The following is a 2,485-nucleotide window of genomic DNA, read 5'->3' as shown; positions in this document are numbered from 1 at the left end:
GAAGGCTCTGCTTTAAAAATTCGCCCCGCCCACCCCGTTCTAGATAGAGCTCTGGATTTTTTTCGGAACATCCAGCTATGAGGCCTCTAAACAAGCGCAAAGCCCCAAAGCTCTATGGGCTCTACCGGAATTTCGGCAAATTTTTCAAACTTGGCCCCTCAGTTTCGTCTCTAACCTGAGTGGACTCTGCTTGAAAAATTCACAACTTCCCACCGGGAGCAGCTGGAGTGCTCAAATTTTCACTCCGCATAGAGCCAGCACGCCTCTATCAGCCCACTAGGGCAAAATTAAATTCGCGGCCGGATCCTGCCGTTGACAGGCCAATAAGCCACGTTTCGATTCCAAAGAAAAAAATCGCGATCGATGATTGACGGCATTTTCGCCATCAGTTCGCGCACTTTTCATCATTGGAGCCCCGTTTCGGATAGTCACGCCACATGCATTACAACGGCCTGTTAAGCGAGCTTTCCACGCGCCAGCTTAGCCAGACTGAAGACAATTTATCAAGCATTTTAGCAGGAACTGACAATTAAAATTTGGGCGGAAAACGCATCGATTATCCGGCCAGGTTGAGCTTCTGGATCGCGTTAATCCTGATTTTAACGGGAAACTCTCCAGTTTCCCTAGGGAAACAAATGGGTGTCTTGTAAGCATGTGGGGCCTTGCTGAGATCAAGGGAGGTTGTTTGGCTCTCAGCTGCGATCGAGGGTTTCGCCCCGTTCTCAGCTTCCGGAGAAGGGATCTTCGATCCAGGTACCTCATTGTGACGGCAATTCATTTGTCTTCAATTCACCTCGTGAGGGTTTTTTTGTGCGATTACGCACCTCGGCCCCAGGAGCCAAAGAACATCACTGCAAAGCAGAAGTTGATACGTGGTGCCTCTTCCTGCTCTTGGCCCGATAACTTCTTGGGCGCTCAACCGATGGGCATGCGGAAGCACGCGTTTGAGAGCCGGTTTGAGGCTCTTTGATTCATCTCTGAGCGAAATTTTTGCTAGAGCTAAAATGCCCCAACTGGGGCCCAGTGAATTTGGGTGTTGAGGGAAAAAGGCCAGTTTGCCTTATGCGAAAACTCGCCAGCTGAATATGGAGCTCCTGGTGAACTTAGGCGGAAACTGAAACCTGCGGTTTCAGGGGCCCCTTATGGGCTTAACACTGTGCTGTTAAAAGTTTTTCGCTGCTGCCCCAAAAAGGAAACTTTGAATCGCCAAGCTCAGTGCTGAGTAGAAACTGGCAATTGAAACTTTTTTTGCTTCCATAGGCTGTGCTTTCGCCACCTTTTGCCCAATTGGCAACGTAGGCATCTGGGATTAGAGCTAATATCATGGGCTTTCAATTATGTGTCAAGCATTTCTTTGGGAAAGTTCAAGTTTTTCCGCTAGGAGCCACAGAAAATGAGTTCTAACGACAAACTGCCTAGTGACATTCTCTCGATTTGCACCGGTTGTAACTGCGTCCCCTTTGGGCAGTTTGGCAACGCCGGCATTGCGTTGAAGAGCCAGTTTTACTGTCGTTCATTTATGTTTTAACGATTTTTTCCAAAAACTTCGAAAATCTTAACTAGGAGCCAAGGAAAAGGACTTTTGAGGGAAAACCGCCAGAGCGATGTTTTCGGAGTTGGATTTCTCCAGTACTGTGCAACCTCTTGCTGGATAGCAGCGATAAGACCCTCATTTTAAAGATACTTTGAGGCTCTTTAACTTATCTCTAAACTAGTGCTTGATTAGGCCGGAAGTGTGGCAACCACGCCCAAAAGATAATCGGTATTGCGACAAAACTGCCAATCTATGTTCTCACGGATTTATTGGCTGATAACTTTTTAATCCCCCGCGGGATTTTAAAGATAAGAACAGCAGTGGAAAGCCACTGGCGCCCTCTTTAATTGATGTCTTTAGAGATTTTGGCCTGGATGATCAGCAAACGCGCCAGCATTAAAAATAGGGAGCACTTGCAGGAAACTGCCAAATGAAAACCTTCCCAACTTCTCCAACTCGTAACTCATCGACTCCGTCACTGCGCGGCACCCAAACAGCAGGAGTTGAAAGACAATTTCAGTGTCTTTAATCTGCCGTTAAACCATCGATTCAATAAAGGTTTCGAAAATCTGGACTAGGAGCTAAACATGTCGATTTTTTGGTGAAGCCTTCAAACAATGTTCGCCCCACTTCTTGGGCCGATTACTCTTTAACCTCTTGCAGGATTTTAAAGATAAGAACTGCAGTGGAAAGCCACTGGCGCCCTCTTTAATTGACGTCTTTAGAAATTTTGGCCTGGATGATCAACAAACGCACCAGCATTAAAAATAGGGAGCACTTGCAGGAAACTGCCAAATGAAAACCTTGCCAACTTCTCCAACTCGTAACTCATAGACTCCGTCACTGCGCGGCACCCAAACAGCAGGAGTTGAAAGACAATTTCAGTGTCTTTAATCTGCCGTTAAACCATCGATTCAGTAAAGGTTTCGAAAATCTGGACTAGGAGCTAAA

The sequence above is a fragment of the Dendroctonus ponderosae genome, unplaced genomic scaffold (genome assembly GCF_020466585.1).
Source record: "Dendroctonus ponderosae isolate FM_Combo_2020 unplaced genomic scaffold, Dpon_F_20191213v2 Dpon_F_20191213_12, whole genome shotgun sequence".
NCBI lineage: Eukaryota > Metazoa > Arthropoda > Insecta > Coleoptera > Curculionidae > Dendroctonus > Dendroctonus ponderosae.
The sequence above is the reverse complement of the archived record's forward strand: the minus strand, read 5'-3'. Positions refer to the sequence as shown.